Source organism: Bactrocera latifrons, unplaced genomic scaffold, assembly GCF_001853355.1.
Source record: "Bactrocera latifrons isolate USDA-ARS-PBARC rearing strain unplaced genomic scaffold, ASM185335v1 scaffold_1949, whole genome shotgun sequence".
Classification (NCBI taxonomy): domain Eukaryota; kingdom Metazoa; phylum Arthropoda; class Insecta; order Diptera; family Tephritidae; genus Bactrocera; species Bactrocera latifrons.
In genome coordinates this window covers 1-6657 of record NW_017535462.1, presented here as the reverse complement: position 1 = coordinate 6657, position 6657 = coordinate 1, and the positions used below count along the sequence as shown (strand labels likewise).

General features: G+C 35.2%; 1 long non-coding RNA gene and 1 pseudogene across 1 annotated transcript; both read right to left on the bottom strand.

Moving 5' to 3' along the window:
• Nucleotides 1–2296: 2296 nt before the first annotated feature.
• On the bottom strand, nucleotides 2297–3659 carry LOC108967675 (annotated as a pseudogene).
• A 259-nt stretch (nucleotides 3660–3918) lies between these two features.
• LOC108967676 lies at nucleotides 3919–5412 on the bottom strand. Its single transcript, XR_001993272.1, has 3 exons — nucleotides 5315–5412; nucleotides 4380–5227; nucleotides 3919–4294 (listed from the first exon to the last, which is right to left on the bottom strand). It is a non-coding gene; the product is annotated as an uncharacterized LOC108967676 (long non-coding RNA).
• Nucleotides 5413–6657: the final 1245 nt, after the last annotated feature.

Sequence of the window (6657 nt, the reverse complement as noted above, 5' to 3'; positions counted from 1 at the left end):
GGACTGTGGTACTTTAGTTAAAGGTAGTTTTTGCGAACCTGACGAACAGGACAATATAAATACTTTAGGTCCTATAGAGTCTATTTCCACCACTTTCGGTGACGAGGTGACGGTGACATGAAGTGCATGAGAAGGTGTCCCTTCATTACAATATATTTGAGGAACACTCATATTCTTCACCTTTAGGAAGTTTAGATAATAGGGCGATAAATAGCAAAACGCAAACAGATGCGTACCTAAGTGAAAGGAGACCTAGGAAAAGAAAATTTGTTAGCGAACTAGATAGCTTAAAAAAAAAAAGAAATACATATTTAGAAAATGAGGTGCAAGAAAAAAAAAAATTAGAAGAGAAGGAAAAAGAAATTGAGGCCCTAAAAAGAAACAAATTGTCTATTGAAAATAGTGATAATAGGCAAACTGTTGAGCTACATATGTAACAAATTGCCTCCACATATTGCTGCATGTGTGAGGAATAGTTTGTTTARTACTAACCGTAATCTTCACGGTAATAGATTCGGTGGGGAATTAGGGAATTAAAAACCATAGCTCTGGGGATTCACTTCTTGTCACCTCTAGCATATAGATATTTACAGCCCTATTTTAATTGGCTATCACCAAGAACTTTGTCCAAATTTATTCAAAGTTGGCCACGAAGTCCTGGTTGAACGTATAGCAGCATAAAAACTCTGGAACTGCCAAGCCGTGGCTTTACGAGTGACTAGAAATACGTGTCAATTTGCTGCGATGAAATGTCTTTGAAGAACCATTTGCAGTACGATAGATATAGGCATTTAATTGTAGGTCTGGAGAATTATGGTGATGAAAATCGTACCTCCAGAACTGCTTCAAGTGTTTTAACACTTATGGTTCAAAGCATAGGTGGGGAGCCTTGGTCTCAACCACTTGGTTATTTTTTTGTGCATAAATCATGCAAAGGAGATATTCTAAAACAGTATGTATGAAGTTGTGGCGCAACTTCATGGGATAGGTCTCCACCCCTGCCATTTTGTGTGTGACCAAGGGTAAAATTTTGTGCATTTTGCCCGGGTTGGAGGAGTGACAGAAGTCGTATTTTTTTACGATTCTCCACATCTCATAAAAAGTGCGCGAAATTGTTTGCAAAATAGCAAGAACGTAGTTAGTTTCTATGGACGTCTTGTGAATTGGAGTGATATAATTCACTTCCATGAGCAAGACGCTCAACAAAGTATTAGGTGTGCGCCTAAGATAACTTTAGCTCATCTTAGGCCCTCAACTTTTGAAAAAATGAGTGTGCATTTAGCTACACAGGTTTTCAGCAACACGGTTGCTAGTGCATATTCACATATAGCTCCGGGAAATTGAATATTTCTAAGTCTCCAACTTTCCTTAATACCGCCGTATTTGTTCTTTCTTTTTTTATTACATTTTTTAATATATTTAAGTAGTAGGCTTGGAGCCCTACGAAAATTTAATGATCCTTTTTTCGGTAGTACGGAACAAATTAACTTTCTCTTAGAAGCCGAGAATTTTTTTTAAATCATTGAAAGTCAATGATAGTTTAGGTCGTGACATCACGAATACCTCTACATTTATTAAAGAATGGCTTCTAAACATAAAAGGTTTACGATATTTCTGGAAGATCTTATGCACCAAAGGATTGGAAAATATTAGGACAAGAAATCTTTGTCAAGACAGACTTGAACATTTTTTCGGACAGAATCGTAGAGGGGGCGGAAATAACGTGAGAACTACTCCGTACATGTTCTCATGTCTTTTCCGAAAATCCTGGGGCCTTAGTACTGTTAACTATGTGACTATTATTGCTGTGCTAATTCTCAGCCGAACGTTCTTAAATGCCTTTTCATTAGGATAAGGACGTAATTTTCAATAAAATTTTTTAATCAACAGACGAGCACAACTGCYTTCAAACATGTGAAATTTTTATGTGTTGCACACATGTAAAATTTGTCAGAAGTCCTTTGTCCGGGTGTTTGTCTGAAAAAAATCTTCATTGGTTGTAACTTATTAACATAATTTAATTTTGATATTTTGAAGGGCTCAAAAAAATATTACGATATAAATGCACACTAGTATATTCTTGCTATTAGGCACATTCCGAATTTTTTATAGATAGGATACACAAAAAAAAAAAAAAAAAAAAAAAAAAAAAAAAAAAAAAAAAAAAAAAAAAAAAAAAAAAAAAAAAAAAAAAAAAAAAAAAAAACCGGTAACGCGCCTACTTGCATACCTCAATAAATAAAATCTACTGAAATAAAACATTTAGTTATAGTATACTTTTTATTTGGGCTTATAATTATAAAATCGGTGGAAGAAGGGTCCACCAATTTTGCTGTTCACAAAGTCAAACTAAATGCAATAATGAAAACAAAAGTAATAAACAAAAAATAACTGCGATAAGTTATATACTTTCATATTTCAAAAAGTACTAACACCTACGTGAATATAAGATTTCTATGCAAGAAATAGTTTGACTATACAAATACACCGATTGTTCGAATATATTCCATTTGAAATTATCCTAGTCGATAATAACTTGTTCGACTCAAATTAAAATACAACTCAAATTCCTTAATTTTTAATAGCTTTCATTTGATGAGTGTTGTTTATTATTTGCTTGGCTGTTGTTAGCGTTGCTGCCATTATAGTAGGTTTATGCAAACATACGTATTTCTTCCCGATGTTCTATCGGTTTTGGTGGAGCTGGTTCCTCCCACTCTCCCAATTCGGCATCATAATATTGCGCAGCACGATATGGTTGCAAATTCCATAGTACTTGCTTTTCCATGGAGGTCAATTGTACACCCAAACGACATCGGTAATACATTCGCGATCGATACGTCCCATATATAGCTCACCAATAGGTTATCCAGGACAGATAAGCTCAGTGAACTTGGCTTTCAATGTACATATGTCTTAACAACGGTATCCCCACCATTTTTCATCTTTGCGCATAACACGATGGAACCAGTCAGTTAATTCGCTCAACTGGTAACACTTTGGTCTGCAAGGTGGGTGTTGAGGGTTTAGCATATTAGAATTCATTTTGCTCAAAACCTACCAGGAGTATCGGGATCCTTAGCGCAATTGGCAATAGCTTGTGCAACATCCGAACAGCACATTCACCGTAGTATTTGCTCTTCAAAAAGTTGCTTCCACCCTCAAGTACAAAGCTCATTGGTTTGCGACTAGTTKTTAAGGAAAACAAATAATCAAACGTTGTACACCAGCTTCTTTGCCGATTCTATAAAAGAAAAAATTAAAAAATACATGGTAAATCTTTTAAAATAAAGTTTGATTTTAGCTTACCTAGCAATGCGACGTGCACCTTCCACGAGCACGTCATTGAATTTAAAATTTTGTCTTGAATACACGACCAACTAAGTCTRATAACTACATTTGAGTACTTCACAGCATCGCGTTCGCTTTCTCATCTCTTAAATCATAAAATTGGAACATCACCTAACACATTACACAGCAATATTAACGAAGCCATGTTTAGTTATTTCGTACTTTTAATTGAATAAAATCCCAGTCGATCTGTTATTTATCTTCCCAATGGAAATTCGCAAACACTTCTTCCATATTCAAATAACTAAATAAACCATAGTAGTAAAGGATTGTCCCATGAAATAAATTAAAACAAATTGTTTTGCACCTGCGTTATGACGGCAAAAATATAAATATGGCTGTGAATGAGCATATTCTTCACCCCACCATTCGACATGGTTGCTTATTTGTTCATAACATTTTTCTATGGTGAACWTACCACAGTTAAAAAGAGGCATAGATAAAAAACTTCATTTTTCATATATTTGCTCATATTGTTCTCATCTTTAAAAATATATATTAAAATAAAAATATTTTCTTTTGAAAATATATTAAAGTTTTAAATATAACCAATATTTTTGGGACAACTTTTCCATTAATTTTTAGAAAATAACACAATGCAACCATTTTCCGGTTAAGAGTCGGCCATCTTGGATTCCAATAGAAACTAAGCCCCGGACTCCCCTTGATGTTTCTACCTCTCAGCTGTGGCTTTGTTTACATAACAGTAACAGCAGATTAGTGGCTCAACTCAACTCCTCCTCCTCAATGTGCGCACACAGAGTGACACCGCGACCGCAGTCACTTATTAGTAGCAAAGCAAAAATGGCTCCTTTAAAACGATAAGTCTACCACGACTTGAGCTTTGTGGCVCACTACTACTTTCCAAATTAGTAGCCATGGTGCAAATGCATTTATACAGTACGTAATCCAATTGAGCAAATAAAATCACGAATGTCGATTCCTACAAAAAATGTGTATTTAATTTGGACGAATTGAATTGCGGTTTTACAAATACATAAATATAAATTCTCTTGTTTGGCACTTACTCAATTTTGATACAATGTAATTTTTACCGCTTTAATATTTAGTATAGCCTCCGTTGGCCGTAATCACCGCTTCAATCCGCTTGAGAACGCTATTRGCTAAATCTTCACATTCTTTTTAAGTGATGGAGYTCCATACTTCTACACATCTAGTAAATAATTCCGCCTTTGTTTTCGGTGGACTGGCATAATTGTATACCCTTTTTTTTCACAAACTACAGGCTCTCGATAGGATTAATATCGGGACTTTGAGGAGRCCATTCCAAAGTTTCAATTCGTTAACTTCTAAGATACTCCATAACCTTCTTAGCTTTGTGCTTGGGGTCGTTGTCTTGCATCAGAACAATTTTGCTACTGTCCAGATCCAATTTCTCCAACGAAGAAAAATACTCTTGCCTTAATATATCTATACACATATTCGTGTCCATATTTCTCTCGATTAAAATTAGGTCCCCAATACCACTTTTACAAAAGCCACCCCAAAAAAGCCTCCAAATTTGAGTGTTGGGATGACATCGCGGCTGGTAATTGTCTTTGATGACTTCTTCCAAACGTAATATATTCCGTCTGACCCGTGAAGATTAATCTTGCTTTCGTCTGTCCAAAAYACATTCGCCCACTGTTCTGGAGTCCAGTTTCGGTGCGCTTTAGCAAATTTTAGAAGTAGTTCTTGCTGACGTTTAGTAAGCAAAGGTTTTTTAATTTTGCGCCTGGCTTTAAACCTTAGTTTTTTCAACTCGCGGTGTACAGTCATACGAGAAACTTGTTTTCCGTAAGTCATCTTAAGTTCCTTTTGAACCTCAGTACCTTATTTTACTGCTCCCGAGGCCAGCAGACAGTTGATAGTTCGTCTATCGTGGTAATTTAAAACGGATCATCGAACAGATCGATGTTTGGGTACTGATATTTCATGACAATTAATAATATTTTTCACTCACCCAAATGAAATTTCAGCTAAATTTGCAACTTGCCGACATGAGAGCCCTTCATTCAACCATTGAAGCACAGACTTTTTAATAGGGTCAACAATTTTATTCATTTTTCTAAAAAAAACACGAAGTTAACCAGCTTCACAAAAAACAATCTTTTTAATTCTACTTACCGTCTATGAAATGAAAAATACTTATGAAAACGTCAATTAATTGATAAATAGAGCTACTGGTATTTAAAATACTATAAAGTTGTTTATTTGGTCTGTAGTGCAAGTCACTGCACCTCGCCACCACACCACCCTCTGGTGGAATGGCCCCGATTGATAATATAATGTCCTGGTTCTTGAAGGTCGCAAAATCGCCACTTTTCATACATTACTGAATGATGCCGACATCCTTGAACGGTTTTCATCGTCTCCCCGAGCCCTCAGGGTAGTTGTTTACCTGTTCAAATTTATAGAGCAACTTAAAACCAAATTCAAGGGATCAAATAATTTCCCATCCATTACAGTGACGTACGCAGACTTACAAAAAACAATTCGCATATACTCAAGCGCGAGTTATGTGTGCACTGTCACCCCAACCAGACACCACACAACAAAATATTCTAAATTGGTCCAAATAAAAGATTAAAGAAAAACAAGTAAACATTACTAGAACAAAAGAAACAAATAGAGATAAAGAACAAAAGAAAATAATGCAAATGCAAACATCCCTGCAAGACGGGTAGTTGTTAGCAAACGTGTAAGCCACTTGTTATTGTTCACTTTTGGATTCGTTAAAATATTTGTTACTTTTGTTCAGAGAGTGGGGAAAAAATAACACATAGCTAATTGATGTTCATTGGTTATCTCGCTCTAACCAATGGCAAATATCGCATGCTGCCTTGTTCCAACCGAACACATATATTTGTTAGTAAATCTTTTAGCAGTATGTTACGGGTAAAAAATTTTTTTGTTAGCGCAAAGCTTTCCTATATGTTATGGATAACAAAAAGTATTTGTTACCCGAATATCTGTTAGTGTTATTATTTTGGTTATCAGTTTGTTACCTTTAACACATAAACATTTTAGGAAGAACAAGCAGTATCAATCATATATGTTACTCATTTGTTATCCCTAGCAAATTCCATTTTTTTTTTCAAACAAATTCAGTTTTTTTTGTCATTTCGCTTTATTTAAAAACTAGCTGACCCCGCAGCCCTTGTCCTGCGTGAAATTATGTGTTTTGAAATGAAAATAAAGTTSAATTTAACAATGTAACGCAGCTTGATGTACAACATTTTTTGGTTTCTGTTCCGGTGTACAAAAAAGATGGTTTTCCAACTCGTCACCATAAACATAGCATTT